The sequence below is a fragment of the Drosophila melanogaster genome, chromosome X, assembly GCF_000001215.4.
Source record: "Drosophila melanogaster chromosome X".
In the NCBI taxonomy this organism is placed as follows: domain Eukaryota; kingdom Metazoa; phylum Arthropoda; class Insecta; order Diptera; family Drosophilidae; genus Drosophila; species Drosophila melanogaster.
In genome coordinates, this window is record NC_004354.4 from 3350260 (window position 1) to 3371819 (window position 21560).

At 36.2% G+C, this 21560-nt stretch overlaps 1 long non-coding RNA gene across 1 annotated transcript; it reads left to right on the forward strand.

Annotated features, from left to right (window-relative positions):
* Window positions 1-13426: 13426 nt before the first annotated feature.
* On the forward strand, window positions 13427-13801 carry lncRNA:CR46243 (long non-coding RNA:CR46243). Its single transcript, NR_133507.1, has 2 exons — window positions 13427-13595; window positions 13713-13801. It is a non-coding gene; the product is annotated as a long non-coding RNA:CR46243 (long non-coding RNA).
* Window positions 13802-21560: the final 7759 nt, after the last annotated feature.

Here is a 21560-nt window from a genome sequence, read left to right on the forward strand (position 1 = left end):
TACTTGTGGAAAGTAATTGAAATTGAAATAGTTTAGTCACGATGACAATATAAATAAGTAGCCTCAATCGAAGAATATTATTAATCACATTTAAACTGTTAACTCGGTGTATTTTGAAATAGATAAACTCTTATGATTTTTAACTTTGATCTCAAGTACTTGCACTCATTATCATTATGGGGTTATATAGATAGAAAAAGACTAAATATTATATAAATACTAAGTGTTATATAGTGCGACAATATTTGGCACATCTATCTTTTTAGCCGGCGCCGATTGATAAATTGGTCTGCATAAGGCGGCAAAAAAAAAATGAGTGGATTTCAGTTTTAGCATATATATATATATATATATATATACATATATTATGTAGTTTTCATTTTCTGCTGCCCGCCTGTCAATCTACTCGCGTTTTTCCGTACAACATATTTGACTAATTCCCCGGGGTCGAAGACCTCTCTTCATGAGCCCCAAAAATAATGGAAAAAGGGTGGAAATTGTCCACTCGCATAATTAGCAAAAAAAAAAAAAAATTATATATACATATATATATTTATATTTGTAGCAATGTTAAGTATTTCGCCAATTAAGTGGCAATCAAACGAGTGTCGAGGGATATATACCCAGATATACCATTATATGTTGCCCAGTATTCCCTTTGCGTGTTTAAATTAAAAACTCGTAAAATAGTCGCATCAAAAACAAACGTAAATTGCAGCATAACAAGCATTTTATGATTCATAAAAACCATTTTCGTGAACTAGCAAACGGGGCAATTCAAGGGGGACGCGGCACACTCTGCATTAGGGTAATTATGCAATGAAAGGGACCACAGTGCGCGCCAATAGCTTAGTACCATAAAATGAAAATATATCTAAATCTAAAATGGACAATCATAACATAACATACAATATATTGAAAGAAATAAACACCTTTATTTGTATAGTAATTCTTTCAATAAAAATATTTTTTTGAATTGAATGCTATTTATTTGTGTTTCTGCAATGCGTATTATTGAAATTGTCCTGGCTGAAACACTATATCTATGCGCCACACTGTAGCGCCCCTAGACTCCTGCGCTGTTGGTCCATTCATCGCATATCGCATGCCCATCGTTTTAGGAATCCTTTTTAGCCAGCTATGCGGGATTGCACGGAGCGACGAGGGGAATTTTCAAATCCAAAAAAAAAAAAATCCAAAAAAAAAAAAATCCAAAAACCAAAAACCCAAAAACTGACAGCCAAAAACCGTAAACCCCTATGGCGAATCTGCCTGACTGACTAACTGACTGGATGAATGACTTTCTTTCGATGTCTCTGCATGTTTGCCTTTTCATTTTCCCATTTCTTGTGCATGTACATGCATATGTATATGTATATGCATATGTATATGTATATGTATATGTATTTTTATTTGTATTTGTATATGTTTTGCCTTGGCTTTCGGGTTAAACATTTCGTGACCTGCATTTTTGTTGTTGGAAATAAATTGGTCGCCAGTTTCCTTTTGGCATATGGCAAGCATGTGGCGCACGTACAAGCCACTTCACTCCTTTCAATTATGTGCGAGGCAACATCAGCAGCAGCAACAGCAGCAACAGCAGCAACAGCAACAGCAACAGCAGCAACAAACAAGGATGAGTCCAGGCGCAGATCGAAAATTGCAATACCCTTTTTCATCTGAGTGCAAAATGCGCTATTTTCCAGTTTCAAATATGTTGCACTTGATTATTTGTAGAAACAAATTCTAAAATTTATTCTCAATAAAACACCAGGCAAAAGTACCAAAAATGTGGCAGTTTCGCATGCTATTTTTCTCCATCACTGTATTTTAAATCGCAACGAAATAGAGACAAATTTCAGTACAGAATTTCACATACCCTGCATACTCTAGACTCCTTTTGCATTAACTGCATGATCCGCTACCCTGAAAGCCCCTCTGCCACTCGTTTAATTACAAACCACAAAATGCTTATGCTTATTGGAGCATACACTTCACGAACGCAACAACTTGACGAAGTTAAGATCGTGATCCAAGTGCAACACTTGCCTTCCCAAAAGACACAAAAAGTGAAAAGAACGAAGAATGTTGTAACTATGCGCAAGTGATTTGTATTGTAAACTCAAAAGATTGAGCCATAATACAAACCAATGATCCCAAAACAGAAACATAACCAACGAAATCGGAAGTGCTGTCCAGTAAGACAGTAACATTTCATTGAGTGAAGCGAATCGGTGTGTGATATCTTCACTCACTCAAATCAAAATGGGCACTATATGCTATCTATAATGCTATATACTTTCCCAAGATCCGGATAGAGGAACCCCGCTTGGGGTCTTTGCCAGTTCGCGATTAATTTATGCCATCGCGGCTTTGTCTCTCTGACTTTCAGCTCTTTGATTGATGATTAATCCAGAGTCAGACTTTGACTTTTGGCATTGACGGGCCAAAGCGAAGCCTGAAGAAGCCTGAGAATATATGAATAGGGCCTCTGTGTGGGTTGTTCAATGGTATTTGTTATTATATTTGTTGTTATATTTGTTGTTATATTTGTTGTTATATTTGTTGTTATATTTGTTATTATATTTGTAAAGAGCGATTCGCAATGCCGGCTATCGCCTGTAATGATACCCTAGGCAATAAGAGATTGTCATACATTTTTTTCAAATATTTATAACAAATAATATAAACTATAAACTTTTAACAGTCACAATAGCCATTTATCATTATTATGAATGAGAAAGTAGAGAGTATGCCGAGTTCTGTAGCTTTTTTGGTTTGGATTTGTAATTGCAAATATGAGCGGAAACGCCTGCTTTGAATGGATAACAAACTGCGACCGCAAATACGACCCTTGCTGTGGTTCTAAGTTGCTCGAAGGAGGGGGAGGGGGGGTTGGTTTCTAAGCGGGGTGGGAGGTTCCCGTTGGTGGGGGGGGGGGAGGATGGGCATTAGTGATAGGGGTTACGCAGAAGAACCCCTGTTTGATTTGTTTACACTTTATTATTCTCCCTATTTTTCTTCTTTTTTTTCGCACTTCCAGCTAAGCATATCAAACATCCCCATGGGACCCAAGTGGGGCGTGATATTTTGAAAGACCTTTTAAGGCTTATCGATAAGGTCCCTCCTCTACACGGGCAGCGATTAGTGCTTTTTAATTCCCTGGGGGATTTCTGGAAAGTTTCATTCGTTGCGTCATCAGAATTTCCGCTGCATAAACTAATCTTTCATTTCGAGATATGCTCCGGATGATATCGAAACTTATTCCGAAATTCAGATTGCTTTCGTTTTGTATTTAGCTAATAAAGTGAACTTATAAAATGCTGAATTTATTATATTTAGCTTTTAGGTTTTATATGAAAAACAAAAATGTTAATTAATTTCTGTATAGAAATTTCTGTGCATAGAAACTCCGGCCGATAATCTTGCTTTGGTTTACTCTCGGAGAAATCCAATCAAGATCCATTCAAAATCCAACTGGTCGCAACTTAGATCGTAAAATACAAAAATGTTTGAAAGACTCGTAAAAATCAAACAAAGGCAACCTTCACAAAAACTAGAAACTATAAATGTAAAATGTATGCGAAGTGTTAGTCTGGTTTTATTTTTTTTTGTTTTTTGCATACCTTTTTGTTTATTGTGTTTGAGAGCAAACACAAGCGTTAGCAAATAAAAACGTAAAAATAGCGAAGATCGCTGGCATTGCAATGGAATTGCTTCATAATTAGTTGCTGCTAAACGATCGAAGATCTTGGCGATGACTGTTCAAAAAGAAAAAAAAAATCAGAGATCAAAGCACACAACACACTCACGAATCTTTTGGGGGGGTGTGGGGGCAATGACATCTGGCATTTTTTATGCTCCTAAGTATTATAGTTTGTCATTGCACCGTTGGAGAATCCAGTAACAATTTTGACCAAAATAGATGGCAATTGCTCGCAATTCAATAATCTTTCGACAGAACACCGAGCAAAGTTGAATTTTTCTGTTTCCCAATTGATGTGAAGAGTAACAACTTCAACATAAATATGCAAGAGATCGTAGTGATATATAAATTCCAAATAGAACATCTAAAAATGCTTTAAATATACATATATATTACATCAATTTACATCGCAGTCATCCTTCAACGGGAATCATTTCTAATCAAAATCCCTGTCAATCGGAGACGTTAATTTGAAAAACATCTTCGTAAATACAGATAGCAGCAGTTGAAACATTTGAAAGTTATTTTCTTAAGATAATCACAAATAAACACCAAACTTGCACGATCCCCAAAATGATTTTGAGAAATGCATTTCAGCCTATCAGCTGCCACTGTAAATATTTACATGTGCAGCCGTGGAAAATTTGAAAACGGAAAATTCGGTTACCTTAGGCCAACTACAATATATTGTATCTCTATATCTATCTATGCGGGCTTGTTTGCGGATATGGATATATAAACATTTTGTTTACAATTCGCATGACATTTACGGCCGAGTTTACGAAGAGAGGACACGAATGCCACTATAATATCATTTACTTAATACGTATTCCGTATTTCTTTTTCCATTTGGTACACACAAGCAATTAACAGGTGAGAACCGGGTAGGTAGGTTCAATGCTCTAGGGCGGCTACTAAATATTATTATTGGCAGTTCTACGAAATGGGGAATTAACTCATTCATTAAAAATTTATACAACAGCCACTAGAAACACGATATTTGTATCTGAGCATCTTCAACGCTACGCTCATAAGCATAACGCTCATAACGAAAAACAAAAAAAAAAAAACGAAATAGAAATAAAAATAAAAATAATAATAAAAAACAAAAAAAAAAAAAAACCAAAAGAGACAAAAAAGTAAATAAACTAACGAACCCCAAAAGCCTCGTATTAATTGTCGGCTAAATTCTGTTTGAACACCAGATTTTGGGATCTGGAACAGGTAAGCGAGGAGCAGCCAACAATGGATGCGAGATATGGAAAAAGAAATAATGTCGAGGGAAAAGTGGCCGCTAATAGATGCAAAGAACCGAGCGGTACACTGGCGAAAAAGAAGTGGTGGTGGTGAACAAAATGAAATGGAATGCAAATAAGTTATTAGAAAATTAGAAATACGTGCAACACACAATCATTGTGGCTAGCTCTCTTTTTTTTATAATTTTTAATTAATTATTATTTTTTAATTTTTGCCTAAACCCTTTTCTGCCAGTGCATTTCCACCTGTATAGGCTGACTTCTTGGCAACAGGTAACCATTCACCGTCTCCGGTTTTTCGTTTAGTCATTTAAATAAAACTTAGATTAGTGTCGTTTAGCAATTTGGAATTTTCTCGACATTTCTGGTATTCCACTATTTCGTCTTAGCTCGGTTGCCTTTGCGCGTGCTAAACTGGACTGTATCGAAATGAAATCATTTAAATGCATTTAAATTTTATATATTTATATTTTAATATGCATATGCAATCTATAAACTAACCGTCAAATGTGCTGAAATGTGCTGAAATGAACGAAGTGAATGATGCCGACTTCATTCTGAAACAAATGAAGTGAATGTTTGAATTTCATATGGTTCATATTATATATTATTATCATATTATCTTATCATATTATTATTATACATATGTATTTTTTTGGCCAGTGATTCTGATTCACAGCAAGATCGCAAGTGTTATGTTCTGTGAACAAGCATATCGTTGCGTAGTTAGATATCAAGTGGATTAATGCTAATCCTAAGCATAATTGCAATCGATTACTATTACTTTCGATCGTAAAGAACTCCACCCCCCCTCCCCCCTTCTAATATGATTCCCTCTCGCTTAAGCACTACATATAGTAAGTATGCCTTGACATTTGACATGCCGAGTCGTAAAATTAATCAAGAAATGCTTTGCCTTACAACTACTACTATAACTACGGTTATCTCGGCTGGGCTCAAGGGGCCGACGGCCAGTTCAATGAATTCAATTCCATCCGAAACTAGAAATTAGAAACTAGAAATTTTAGAAGAAAAAAAAATAAATGGAAATAAAACTGTGTATATATGTACTATGCACATACATACATATGTACTATCTGTGTGGGTACTTTTAATTTTTTATGATTTTTATTACATTCTGAACGATAGTTTAAACCGAGGCGAGGTCAGCGGAATTGCACGATTAGATTAGAGAGTGGAGAGCTCAACCCTGTGGAAGGGGGTGATGGGGGGATGGGGGGTGGCGGGGGTTGAGTACCGAGTTCTGGATCCAATGGGCATAAGTAGCCAGTCACTCACGCACTCGAGGCCCCCAATCGCAAGTGGCCGCAACTTGTGCGTCCAACTTTCGTCACTAATTACCGCTAAGTGTAGTTACAACCCATTTTCCTCTATCGTTTGGGAAAATTTTCCAAACGAAAACCCGGTGGGGGGGGGGGTGAAATTCCATCAAATTTAAATAAATCACGGGTTAGCAAGCGAAATTGCTCACTTATTAGTATATATAGCAACTTATATAATGTTTAATCCAATAATATATAAATGTATTACAATAAATGTTTGATGGAGACATACTATGTTCTATGATCTGCCAACTGGGAAATACTACTACTACTATTAAAAACATTTGCCAAAATTAGCTATTTTTTGTATTTTAACCTTATATAAACACTAGAAACCAAAAACTAACACGCAACTCGCAAAGCGTAAAGCGAAAGGGCTTTAAACCTAATTTATCAATACTATCCAGCCGAATGAAACAAAAAATAAATCAGCCCAAAAACCCGATTCGAATTGGACTTTCGTGGCGGGCTGAGGGCGGCGATGTGGGGGGGGGGGCGTGGCGCATAGGCCTAGCAACCTGATACGCACCTGTTGCGCTATACGTTATGTTATGTACACACATACATATACATATACATATACATACACATACATATAGAACCCCCCCTCCAGCGAGTTTTGTTTTATGGCGGTGGGCTTTTGACTCTTAAGACTCGCGTCGCCATTGATATCGATATGGAATCTTAATAGCGCGCACAAATCAATCATAAAAAAATTTAAAACTAGTGAGTGGAAAGAGTTTTTCCCACTTGTTAAGCATAATATATATATATATCAACTAACCCGATTATTTTCAATTGAAGAGCAGTCAATGTAAGAAGAGTGTCTTTGTGGCCAGGATATAGCGTGTGTGCCACTTCCGATTCCATTATGATTTTTTTGAAAGTTTAATTTACCATTCCCTATATCGAGAACTTACTGTTGGAAAAACTGTCTCAATGTGTTTGATTACTCCGCCTTCCTTTTCATCGCAACATTTTTCTGGGTGTTTAGTGTTTTACGATTCGCTGACGCAGCCATGGAGTTTATCGAGCTAATATTTAATGAATTTAACTAGAAGAATCCACTGTGTGTCTGGTGTGTTTCTACTCCATTGAGCTCCTCCACGCACCACTTCATCCAGCAGAGTTTTATTTCTTCTATCTGCGTTACCTGTTTTTTTTTTTTTTTGTTTTTTTTTTTTTTCCTTTATCAATTTCTGTTTACACACAATTCAGTGTTTGCATTTTCTTTGATGCCCTTACGTTTGGTTGTCATCGCACTTGTGTAATCATCATCACGATTGTCATCACCACGAAGCCCGTAGACACCGATAGATAGACAGGTTAAAAGAGGCGAAGGGAGGCGATAGATAGGTAATGTATATGTACATATGTATGTACATAACAAAAAAAAATAAAAAAAAAATGTGTCATATGTCTTGCACACGAAATTTAGCAAATATGCATGCACAGTTTTCAAATGTATTTTGAATGACACATTCAATCGAAAATTTCTTCAAGTGTAGCATTGCACCATGTTTGCCATCCATTTGGAATGCTAATCCCTTGGACAAATGCCGTTTTTGGCCCAGTGCAGCCTCTGGTCGAGTGTAATCAAGAAATTAGAGCAGCGAGTGAGTATTTAGTGTTTGTGTGTAGCCACATTTGATATGTGTGAGAGACACGGTTGTATCTATGAGATAACGCGCTTTTTGTCTTAACTGCAGGTCGGAATTCCCAACGAAGCGATTTTTTTCTTATATCAGCTGTTTTGAGCAGAGTCTTAATATTTGATTTAGAACAAGCACAAAAAAGATCTCTTATCCAAAAAATTCAAATTATACAATATTTTTAAAAAAATTTTTTTTTTCTTTTTTTTTTGAAATGAAGTTCAGCGAATTGTACATTTTGGGCGATATGTTTGCACGGTACACAGATATAAGTATATGTATCTGGGCGATACTGAAACATTTTCCACTGCGCAAGTGTGTGTGTGTGTGTGTGTGTGTGCCCAGATATGCTCTGTTATCATTGTGTGTTTGTATATTTGTCCGTTTTCTTTGCTCACAAAATTCTCACGTCTGTCAAATGAAACGAAAAAACCTAAGACGACGACAAACGATCATCATGATAATGATAATGATAATGCACACGAAAAGGAGACGAGGGGCAAGGAGCTATTTGATCATCATGATAATTTCTGACCCAAGATTTACCATTTACCCGAAAGATACGAAAAACGGTTTTGAAATCCGAAAAGAGAGCCAACGGCTAACTCATTCACACACAGATCAAGTTTATATAGTTAGTATCGAATATCGAATGAAGTGAATATCTTAATGAATATTTTATGAAATACTTTCAAAGATCTATCATTTTGTATATGAATTGATTTGCTTTTGATGGCTTAACGTTATGAAATACATATGATTGCAATGTTTCTTTTCTCGCAAACAGTGTTTGCTCCTAACATATTACCAGTATCAACAACCGAAACGAAAGTGATATGCAAATGTTGACAGTGGCACAGTTTTTTTATGAAGCGCACGAGACCATCATAATCGGCATCCATATAGGCTACATATTACCTACATACAATACATACATAGGTAGGTAATAGTTATACGATAATGATAAGAGCAAATGCCAAGTGCCCCCAATGTTTGCACTTTGAGAATATGGTCCATGTCCCCTAATCCCCATAGGAGTTAGTTACACGGATCTTCTTGTTTATTTTCGGTTGGTTCGCACCAAATTAGGTGGTCAGTTCCATTGTCGGCCCTCATCGTTTTTTTAGCGTATATTTAGAATAGTCGAATTAGAGGCATATAGCCAAAAAGCAAACCGAAGCCAGCTGCATGACATTTATCTATTGTTCAAAATGATTTTTAGCCCGTGCTAAGTATCTAACATGGAAAACTCGTATGCTCGACTATTTATTCTATCCATTCGCTCGAAATTTCCCTCGATGGAAAATGGTTTGGGGTATGCCTCTTTTTTTTCGGGCACATAACAACATCTGAGGAAACGATTTGGATGTTAGACGAATGTTCGAAGACAAACGAATGCAAAATATATTGAAATAGTTTATCGATTTAACATACGAAGTCATTTAATTTCAGGGTGTTTCTAAAGTTGATCAATGTGACCAAGGCAGCGTTCGCCGCTGCTTCGCCTGGCTTCCTGGTTACACTTATTTTTGGACACTGTCGCCGTTGTCTGCAAGTGATTCCATCAAAATCACATAAATCCAAAACAAAACGTTTTAGTCGCGGCCGCCGACTCAACCTCAGCCCCTCGCCCCTTCCCCCCTTCCCCTTCTCATGCTCCTTTTTGGGGAAACTGTCGCCTCAAAAATAGTTTATGTACGAATTTTTGATTTGATGCCAAAATGTCACCGAATAAATATGTTTTTTCGAACACAGCGAGAAAATGTGTGATGTCGGCAAACTGAAATTTAAAGTACTTTAACCCCTTTTTTTTACTGGCCACACGAAACGTCTGCCTATAGAGTTGTAACATCAATTTAGCAACATAGTTCATTTTACTTCGATTTCATTCGACTTCCAAACATTTATCGGCAATTAACATTCGACCGCAAATTTCTTGCTTCCCTTTCAAGTATTTCTATTATTATTATTGTTGTGCCTTTGGGCCTGCCAAAATCCATAATGTTTGCTCGCAAATTAGTTTTAAAGACTTTCCAGTTCGCAGACATAGGCGCATGTGAAACACATTTGAGGGGGCTGTTGCCCGTGGGAGGGGGGGGGGGGCAGATAGGTAGGCCAATGATCTAAACGCCGAAAACTCGTCGTCAAGAGCCAAAACTAAACAGAGGCGGAAAAAACTACGCCAAAGTGAAACATTCACTGACTATCTACATATATTTGTATCAACGAGCGGCATAGCCGACTGAAAAAATCGCATACAAACATTTGGAAATCGAAAAATTCAAATGCGAATTAGATAAAATGCAGTGCTGTTAACGACTTTAGTTGCACATATTATTACCAACTAGTGTTGGCTATGCATATTATTTATGATTTCAGTTTAGATGCTTGATAGATAAATGCTCTTTTAAAATTCACAAACCATGATTAACATATTCCCAAGCTTCTAAATGTATTACACAATTTTTGTTTAATTACTTTTTATTGTTTGTAAAGATGGAGCACTCGCCTTACTTTGCATACACACCCTGAAGAATCATAAAAGACTCGCCTTTTCCGTGTAGCGTATCGTACTTATAAAAACGAAACTGTAGACGAAATGTAGGAACAACAACAATAACAACAACAAACAGCAGAGCAAATAGAAACACACTAAAAATAACAACAACAACAACAACAACAACAACAGGTAGGCGAGTATAACAAAAAGTTTTCACGACTTTTTCGGCTTTGTAATAATTTCATTTTATTTTCTAATTCTGGCTACAGTTGGATACACCACACACTCGAGATAAATTTATTATTTCATGCTAATTTCTTTATCTTTGACATTCTGCTTAAAAACTCAGCATACTGTAGTTCGTTGGATTTTGTGAAGGGCGTTGGCTGGGTGGTGAAAAGGGGGCGGTGGGAAAGGGATCAACAACACATTTTCAATTGTATTTTTGTTTTATGTTTCTCATTTTTTTTTTTTTTTTTTTGTATATTTCTTTGCTTATCACCAACACGTGTCATTAATTTGCGTTTGCGTTCACTTTTATTTGTATGTTTTATGTATTTATTTTATTTTATTGTATGGAAAATTTAACGTCTGAACAAGTTTCAATCGGATATATTTTAGTATCTCGAGAATACTCATAGCAACAGGTACATAATTTCCAATAAAACGTATTGTTATTAAAAAAAAAAAAAAATCATCGACATTTATTATACATTTTAATATTTCAGAATTCAGAATAATATGTATACTACGAAATTAGTTTTCGATTTTCCGCTGAAGCCAAGACAGGAAAAAAACGTTGTATTTTCGAGCAATTCATTTAACTGTGTACTGTTTTTTTTTTTATTGACCATCTTGTCTTAATTTTGGTGTATTTAAAAACAATCACCGATGGAAAATTTTCCACAAACATGGAAACAAGTTCCTCAGATATATCTCTGAATTATGTATAAGCATACATATTATATATGCCATGCCATTTGCCTTTTTTTTATTGACTTGAACTCTGAAGCAACTGCGTAGATGTTGAATTCAAATCCATGACAGAAATGTTCAACTTATTCTGCCGTGTCAACGAATATTTTTTCTCGTGTCGTATAAGGTGACATTTCCTGCAGAATCGGCCTTCGAAGCATTTTCTTTATTTTATTTTATTTTATTTCGTTTTTTTTTATCTTATTTTATTTCGAGTGGTTGTTGTGTCTACGGCGCAATTTAGTACACTTTGGTCCCTTGCTTTTTGGCCAACTTTAGCTGACACTTTTTTCCGTTCAATAAAGCGAAAGAAAAAAAATGCAGAAAAACGCAGAAAAATGCACAAACACAGCGAAATTCAATTTTTCACATCGCTTGAGAAATGGAAATTATTGATTATTGAAAAACACAATGAGCCCTGTAATTCAATAACAATAATAATATTGTTTGTCATTTATTAATCGAGAATGCCTAAACCTCTTGTAATTTTATATTTCGAAAGGTGATGACAAAAATATTTTGGACGATTTACAAAAGTTTTCGAGACGAAATTGAATGAAAATTGTATAATCAAAGAAAATTGCAAATCAAATATTTCGAATTCGTTGCAACCAAGAATATTTTTTATGTATTTCCCACAGCTTACAAAAAAAAATATGTAAAATAGAAAAAAAAAAACATGATAATAAAAATTATGATTATTTATTCTTTAAAATTCTTTTGAAAATATTTTTGCAATTGAAAAATCGTAAATTCTTTACGTTGCTTCCTATTCGCAATTATTTCAAGTGGTGCTTTGCTAACCGCCCCCTGTTCACCCCTTTCGATTTGATCTATCAGCATATATTTATGTTCATATAGCTTTGCACTTGAAACCAGCGGAAAAAAAAACGATGCGTTTTAAATTTCCATTAAAAAACGATTTTCTAGAGTAGGAACTTCGTTCTCAAGAAGTGAATTTGAGAAGCCCGGAATGTCTGACTTTGTGAGTTTTCGTTTTCACCAATTTTTGTTTATTTCTTAATATTTTTATTGAACAAAGCGGAAGGTCTTACAATTTTGTTTCCACGCGCCAAATTTTGTTTTTGGCTTGCTGTCTTATTAGCGAATGAAAACAGTGTTGTTAAGTAAACAATGCAACGCAATAGATTGAGGCACTTGTGCTTGTGCAAAATGTCAGTTACTTGGCTTTGGTATTTGGCAACATAAAGCAAAGTGGTTGGATCTTTGGATTCCTGCACATACATACATACATATGTATGTATGTACCTATGTACATTTATCCCCAATAGAAATCGTTATCTGTAGCCGATTCGTCATGCGTGTCAAGGCTGTGGGGCAAAGTGCGTGAAACTTCTTAAAAGTTAATCGGACACCAGTGTGCGTGGAAAAGCTGACAAAACACAAATGTGATAAAAAGCCAGCAAATGCTAAACCCACCATCGCCTATCTTGCCCTCTCTGCTTTCCCATATTCCTTCGCCTTCTGGGCGCGTGGGAAAATAGAAACTCAACCGCAGAGTTTAATTTCGTTTTGTTATTTTGCTCGTGTTTTTTGTTTTTTCTGTTTTGAGTTTCTTGTTGCTACAGCAAGTTAGATAAAATGGAAACAAAACGACGGAAAACATCGTTCTCACTGGCAACAAACAAAAAAAAAAGGGGTATACGAACACTGGTTACCCCCTTTTTTTTTGCGAGATCCAATTTTAATAGTAAAGATACTGTAAATCTCTTACAATGAATGCCATTATTTCATAGCCCGCTAAAATATTCTTAGTAAACTTAGTTTTAAAGTGCAATGAATGCAATAATACATCTTGTACCATCTCACTTTCGAATTATATTCGATACGATCCTCTCTAATCAAATTAGGCAATTGGCTACAATCTTTTTTTTTTTTTGTCACGTGTCACGAGCCGCAATCCAGCGATCAAACCCGGAAGAGCGGTGAGTTGGGTGGGTTTTTTTTTTTTTCGGTGGTTCCAGTGGTTCCAGTGGTTTCAGTGGTGCTATTACTCTGGGCAGGTGCTGGCGATCCGGACTGGTTGCGGATCGCTTTGATTGTTTGGACATTTCCATACACTGGTCATGCGCCATCGATTGCCAGTTCTTACACAGGAAAAAAAAGCACAGACATTTGCCACTGCGATCTCAATAAAACAATGTATGTATGTTCGCTTCAAAGTTATCATCGATTTCATCATTAAATTGAGCATATTTTTCCTTAATTTTGCACTTTGCCAATTATTGCACATTTTTTCTTACTGTGTACGTTCTAAAGGGCTGCGAACCGGAATGGACCAGTGGGCCACGCTCCACACTCAATTGATCAACTGCCGCTTTGAATATAGATTGGATTGGCTTAATATTAAGAAATATAATACATTTTTGTGGCAATATCATGGAATGTGTGAGCTGCGAACACTGTGGTTGATCTACAGTTTGTACTCGATAAAAGTGGCTTAATATAATTCGAAAAAATATCCTTCATTCTGTATTGCCAGTGGTTATTATTATTTTTTATTTTTTATAAGAAACCAGCAGCAATACTTGTTATATGGTAACCATGTATAAATTAAATCTTTTTTTTAATGAGTTACTATATTATTTGTACTCTTGATATCAAAAAAGTCAAGCTTGGCTTTTATCTGAATTCTTCGAAAATTTCAGAGATTATATAAAACGGTTGTTTCCGCTATTCAAATTCAAGTACATACACAATAATGAAGTATTAAAAAACGCGAAAAAAAGGTTTCGGCCCACCGTTTGAAACATACATACATACATACATACATACATACATACATACGTTAGCACAACAACAAATGCCACAAAAAAACAATACGAAAAAAACGAGGTTCAGGGTCAGCGATGTAATATTTTAATTTATTTGGCATTCTTTCTTTTACCCTCCACATTCGCAACATTCGGGTTTTTTATTGTTTGATTATTTTTTTTTTTGTTATTTTTTTTCTCACTTTTCTTAGCACAAAGCGTTTGTGTTTCTTCTGCTGGACTTTTTTGTTTTGCTTTTCGATTCGTAAGCTTTCAAAACTCTTTCTAAGCCCACTGACTTCCATTATTCTATATCTTCAATTTTTTTAAAGAAGTTAGTATCTAAACAAATAAATCATTGCATATATTAGGTAACAAGTGCAATGACTTAATGTATTACACAAACATTAAGGACTTATTCAAATAAAAATATGGAATAAAAAAAATTTATACAATTTTTGTGATTTTAATTATTGCAAAAAATGATTCATAGCACATATTTTCCAATGATCTAGTGTTGCTCAACGTTCGTTTTTGAGACTTTCGCGATTTCCCATGGCCTCTTGTTCATTTTGTTCATTATGTAGAAACTTAATTTCGATTTTCGGGGCTTTCGGTTCGATTTGTCCATTAATCTTTCGCCTCGTATTGAGTGGTTAGCCCCTCTCCCTTTGTGGCCTTTGTTCTTCCAATTTGCTTAATTAACTTCTAAACGTCGTCTTTTTTTTATTAGCGTTTTTTTTGCACGCTTCGTTTTTTGGTGTGTGTGTGTGTGTTTTTTTTCTTGCACTCAACTTCTTTTTCATCTTTCTTCATGTCCGAAATTCCCTTTTTCGAACAGTTTCGTTTTGGTCTTTTATCTGTTTTAAAATTTGCGTTCTCGAATTTTGTCTTTTATCAGCAAAATAAATGAAATCGGGATGATTTAACCCTTGCGAGGCTGTCTTATTTATATGTATACATCCTTTTACATTTCAAGATTTCTGCGTACACTTAGCTCACCTTTTTGGCATATTTTATGGGACCATCTTAATCTACTTCCTTAGTCCATCATCATCTAGTAAATTTCTGTGCATATCTTTATTAACTTAAGATCGGCTAAGTTGGCAGTTAGAAGCTGATAACAGCCCCTCCTTGATTGTGACTAACTAAAAACCCACATGAAGAAACATATAGTGGATCTTTCTGACCTTGCTTTGCGTTGGCCAAAATTTATTGCTGCTTCTTTGTTAGGCGTTTTTTTTTTATGGTCCGACATTATTAATAAAACCAAAAAGCTGTGCGTGGAAAAGTGCGAACAAAAAAAATGCGTGAGGAGCAAAAATGTTTGAAATGCCAACGAAAAAAGAAAAAAAAACGCGTATGCTAAAAGATTATGGCGGCATTTATTTCTTTTGCGAAATCGCGCGATACGGACCTTGATTGATAACCAAACTATATATAACTATAAATATATGTATGTACATATATACTAAATTTACCTATAGTGCTGTTATAGCAACCAAACTTAAAGGCCTTCAAAACGGCAAAAAACGAAGACGAAGAAAATATTTTAGAAAAACGAAAAAGTGATAGTAAATTAGTTTAGTTTAGTTTGAATTATACTACGACACTTAAGACTTTGACAATTGATAAGATTTCATTGGGGCAGATATAGATATTGTGCTGCCAACTAAATGTATAACTTATATATACGCACGTTTCTAGATACGGATAGCATTTTTTGCTAGATTTCAAGAGAAAAGGGGAAACTTAATTAGCAACTGATTAAAACGGGGAAATCACAGCAAAGCCTCTTACGACTGCAGTTAACTAATCATTTGAGATACAAAAAAAAAATCCTAATTACGAAACGGAATCAAAGGATATTTCAAGTACACCATTTCAAAAATAATCAAATTAAAATCTAAGCACACATTTTCTATTCCCATCAGCTACATAAATATTGAACTCATGGTGGAAAAAAAATCATCATCCTTGGCGTGATTTTTACCCTGACATTTAGTCGATTGACTTAAATATCTCCCTCAACTTTCTTTTCAAACGCAAGCAAACTCAGCGAGTTGTATTTAGAAAAGCGACCCCAGTTGGTCTAAAATTAACATAGCCCCAAACTTTTTTTCGGTGGCCAGAAAATCCCGTCTAAGGCTGAACAAAAATAGTCCATCTATCTTTGCATCTCCAACTCTATCGGCATGTGTAGCTTCATAGTTTAAAGAACAGAGCAAAAAAAAAAACACTAAAGTTTTTCGAAATTTTAGCGATATTCCATTGAAATATACATATGACATTTTGTATTAACAATTGCATACATGCATTTTTTGAAAAACATCTTAGAATTACCGAAAGATCGCAATGTCATCGATTCAATATTCTTTCAATTCGTTTTAAAGTTTGCCGACTTTATCTCAGTGCTATTTGTTTAGTGCTGTCTTGGGAAGTTTGCTGATATACATATGCATGTATGTATTTTTGTTGGTCGCCAGCGCTAAAGGTCATGCTCTTGGCGATCAGAAAGAGACGGCAGAACGGCGAAAGAAAGAGACGCCCAGATGCCAAGTGACAGACGTGAGTGACAGAGAGCAAACGAAAAAAAATACAGAAATGAAAAGCGCAAGAAAATTCTGTTATCCGAAAATAAACAAGAATATTATCTCGGCACCCAGACGTGGAAATATTAGTTTTGGAAAGCCGAAGAGCTGGATTTTCCCGCTTATCGTGCGTGTGTTTAACGATTTTCCCCGACGATAACCTCAAGTGCAACATTGACGAGACGTCGGGGGTCTGAAGTGGAGAAGTATCTAAGTATCTAAGTATCGGTATAGGAGTATGGGAGTAGCAGGTATAGCCAGTTCAATTTCCTTCTTCCCTGGGGTCTTTTTTCTATTCCATTCCAGGGGTATTTCGAAAATATATACATACGTAGTTGGGCTTAGGGGTGAATATAGTTAAAAACTCGAGTTTTCAATTGAAATTATTACCAACTTCCAACAGAACTACAACAATTTGCACGAAGATCAGGCTGTTTTGGTGTTCTTAATTATTTTTTTTCTAGATTAATTCTAGCTGAAATGATTTTAAAAGGTATCCCTTAGTCGAACCGAACGCATTTGGTTCTTAGAAATATTTTTTCTTTTGTTTTTTTGGTGTTGATTGTTTTCCCCCGTGGCTTCAATTTGGAACTCCTCAAGTTTCCCCTGTCGAGTGGGTCCTTTTTCTCTTTATTTTGTGCCCTGTGCCACTTGTGTGTGCACCACTTTTCGGGCACTTTTCCCCAGAGATCACAACAAGTGCACGAGTGTCCGTCCAGGGAATGGGGAAATTTGGTATTTTCCCTAACGAATTCCATCCGTGAAGCTTCAAAATTAATCAGCGAAAAAAAATAGGATACTCCGTGAAAGGATCCCCCAAATCGAGTTAGTTAATTAATTTATGAATCGATTGATTAACAACAATGAGATGGATACATTTTTTTCACAGAGACAGCAAATAAATGAAGATAATTTAATGCAAGAATAGCATTTTTAAACATAAATTGAAAACTGCGATTCACTTCGAAAGTGAATAATAGTGATCCAAATACAATAGTATAGATGCATTTTCTTTCCTAATATCTATATATGTATTTCCTAATATCTATGGAAAACGAATTTCGCCATAAATTTTGCGCCCCAGCCACTTCCTTTTTTGCGGACCATTTTCGTTTTCCATTTCCAATTGCGATGCCAATACCGACGAATTCCCGACTCAGACGCACATTAACCTGGCCCACGGAATGACCTTGAACCTGCCGTGACCTTGCAGCCCTGCAAAGGATAAAAAAAAAAAAGAAAAACCAAGGAAAAGGGACAGCCGGCGTCCGAGTGGAGCGAGCAGGATGCCTGTCTGAAATCGCAGAATCCTTTGGAGGTTTTCTTGATTGCGCAGGACGTGTAGAAGCAGAGGATAACGATGCTGGTGGATGGGGGCAGGGGGTGGGGGATGTGGAAGTGTCTGTCTGGCCCTACTCTACGCCCTCTTCCCCCGCCCACTTTTGCCGCCCCTAAGGCCGACCCTATTTTCTCGACCCACCACACCTCACACTTTTACACACTTGCGGTTGAATGTCCTTCTGCTCGTCTGACAAGTTTGTTTTGCTTTTCGCCCGGGTTTCATTATCGTTTTGAAGGTCGCAGACAGTACCGCCACGCCCCCGAATTCACCCTACGCCCAACCGCCCAATGCGCCACGCCCACCCAGCCGTGTGGAAATTTGTGCCAAATACGCAGACGACGGCAGCAAATGGCAAGGAAAAACCAAAAATAAATAAGCGCTAAGGATGGAAGGATGTTTTGGTATGAATACATCCGCAGACACTAAAATAAAAACCTATGCACATATGTATGTACATACATACATAATTGTGTAATCCATGTACTATTTAATATCTTTATTTTTATTTTTTAATCGCTCTGTAACTTAAGACGGAAGAAATGAAAGACAAAGCACCTTTAACTTTGTTTTCTAGCATCTTTCAAAATATTATTACGTGATATTTATGAAAATCATCATAAATATTTGAGTGTTGTTAACAATATGTTACTTTTGATTCGATTAAAATAATTCCGTGCTGTTGTTGTTCACTGTGCAAAACTTAATATGTGTTTGGGGATGGAAATGGGGACGAAGCGATGGTGAAAGTGAAAGTGAAAGCGAAAGGTGGGTGGGCATTGGGGATGCATTAAAAGGGTGCCTGGGGAGGCATTGTGATACAGGCAAATGCCTTCGAAACAATACAAAATAAAATAAAAAATGTACGCTATATTATTCATGTCATGTAGATTGTAGCCGACATCGAGAATCAACATTACACATTAGTTCTTAAAAATTCGACGAAAATTAAAAACTGAGTACATCTCAAAACTCCCTATATACCTTAATATATCTTGAAATTCTCCATTATTTTAACATACTATTTTACAACATTCATATGAAATCTTTCTTACCTTTTGCTCGTCAACATTTCTTGTCAACAGTGTTTCGGCAACATTTGAGTTTGCTTGGCCACAGTGTTTCTGCAACAAAAAGAGGGGAAACTTAAAAAAAACTCACTCATTTCGTTCTGTGATACACTGTATATGAGGCTTTTGCTTTTGCATTGTTTTGATTTTTTTCAATCTAGTGTGCCGTTATAAAATCGCCACGCTGCACTTTTGTTTTGCCATTTACGCTCTTGGCGAATTTGTTGTGTGAGCATGTGAGTGTGTGTGTGTGTGTGTGTGAGCGCAACTGTACCGGCGTCTTCTTTCTTCGTCCTTTTTCTTTCGTGACGAAGCTTTTTGTTGTTTTTGCAGCTGCCGTTTTCGCCCTTTCTATTCACCTTCCAACATCTTATGTCTGTCTTCACACTTACATTCTAGGCGTATATTTGGAAGTGCACATGCAAAACGGCAAAAAAAATCGAGAGCGAAGATAAAGACGAAGAAGACAACGAAATAATTTGTAAGAAAAAAATGTGTAAATTAAAGCGGAAGAGTCGACGAATGGCATGTCGACCATATTTGTACAGAATAATTTTCATTTAAGTTGAGAGCAAATGGACTACAAAACCTGACACATATTAACTAAATGATACATACTTTATGAACCTATGTACTTATTTAACATTTAACATTAGCATTTAAAAATGGAATAAATACTTACACATACATATTCTATACTTCGACTGTGCTAGCTATTTGTGCTAAAATACTCGAGTTCTTGACCTCCTCAAATAAATTATAATTGAAGGTTTGCTTATGCGTTATCTTCTAATACGATTGGCGTCTAAATAGATGGATGGCGCCAAAAAGGGAATGACAAATAACATACAATTGTACGTACATATATACACATATACATATACACGCATGTACGGTACACCTTGCAAACGTTGAGTTTCTATGAATATTTGAATGAATATTTTTAGTATTTATGTAATGACATGAATCCATCCATACAATCAAAATACCTGTAAAACTTTCCTTATTGCGTATTATAATAAAAGTACCTACAATTCGAAATAACACTTAAAGAGAGGGTGTGATTTTTCGTCGCCTTAGATTTGAACGTATTTTTACGTTTTTGTAGTAAAATACCAATACATGGGTAACGTGAAAAAAAATAAGAAGTCGAAGATAGCGACATTGTTGCAAAAGAAAGACTAGTGCGCAATGCAATTTACGATTATTCGCCTTATCAATGGAAGGCGATCGTTTCTGGCCTACGGTGAGCATAACTGCAACTGCAAGGCCCCGGCATTATCGCAAAACAATTACGCCGGGTACACCTGTCGACGCTGGCGTCAAAGTTACATTGTTGCTGCACGTGTAGACCGTTAAATGCCGAGTCAAATGCGCCTGCGAATGGGATGAACCTCATTCTAGTACTAGTACTATCAATACACTCAATAAGGTTGTGCATACAACGTAACCTGCTAATGCTAATATGTATGTATGTACATATGTATATTTATGTACTTACATTTCACTTTCCTGAGTTGCTCCATTCTTTCTATATTTTCGATGTTTCCCATAACTGCCGGTTTATTCGATTTACTGCCAATGCATTGCATTTTTACGGCCAATTTTTTGAAAGCTTGCAAATTCTTGACAAACTAGATATGGAAACTCGGCAGCCACTTGCTGCCGTTATTTACGCAGTTGTTTTATCTCGCCATGCACACTTTCCATTTACCCGCGAAACAAAAAAAAAGTGCAGAAAATAGTTTAATACTATTACAAAAACAAGCAGCACACGCAAACATAAATTGCGCAAACATCGAAACACAAGAAATATTACTTATTGAAATCGAGAACTTGGACGGACAAAAGCTCGCAAATTGCGGGACCATTTCTTTTTGTCTGTGACGCAGTTGTACCCTGTAAAAGTGGAGCATATCGCTTTTTGCCAACGAATGGCTGTTTGTATGCTTATGGATACTAAAGCGGAATGTTGGAAGGTGAATTTTATTGGGCTGTTTGTGATTTCCATTGACAGAAGAATTAAACAATTTTTTTTTTTTTTTAATATGTCGCTTGTACAAACAATTAATTAAATGTGCAAATTGCAGAGTAGTTGGGCGAGTGTGCAGCGTGCATTTTTTTTTTGCTGGTTCGCCTCGTTGCGAAATCAAAACAAAGCGTGTGAAAGAGAGGGCAGATGCACGCGCCAAAAGCGCTATGTTGTGCACTAAAAGTTGTGGAAATGAAAATCAAAGCGAAACGTAACAAAATCGACGGGGTGTAGAAAGCGGGAGGAACTTTGCGTCGGAACCACCTGATGATTTAATACTCTCTAAAAGGGGCAAAATTCAAAATGCAGGTCCTTTCAAGTC